A 479-nucleotide genomic window follows, 5' to 3' on the forward strand; every position below is an offset into this window, starting at 1 on the left:
GACTCTGTTTGTCTTGTTAAAGGTTTTAAAAATGTTTGGAGGAGAAAATACCCAACATTGACTGGGGGCTACGTCCGGGATCTCAACAACACCGGAGGTGTCCAGCGGAGGTCGTCAAGTCCAGACGTAAATCCTTGGCCAAGGTCCGATCGATTGATCGTGTCTGCAATTGTCGACCACCGTTGGCATCGTCTGGTTGACGAGATTTTCCCGAAGAAGACAGACAGGAAGTCGAGTCAGTGAGTAGAATTTCTTTGTAAATAGTACCGAGTGAGTGGTGATCAGATCACATAAACAGTTAAATTCCGCAAGCGATGATACAGAATCGTCTGTTAATGCAAAGCAGTTAAACTCTGTAAGGAGGGTGCGGACTCCTCTGTTTATATACGCGTACCGGTAGGGGATAAAAGTGATCACATTAAACAGTTAAACTCCGTAAGCGATGATACAGAATCGTCTGTTAATGCAAAGCAGTTAAA

The sequence above is a fragment of the Thalassophryne amazonica genome, chromosome 7 (genome assembly GCF_902500255.1).
Source record: "Thalassophryne amazonica chromosome 7, fThaAma1.1, whole genome shotgun sequence".
Taxonomy (NCBI): domain Eukaryota; kingdom Metazoa; phylum Chordata; class Actinopteri; order Batrachoidiformes; family Batrachoididae; genus Thalassophryne; species Thalassophryne amazonica.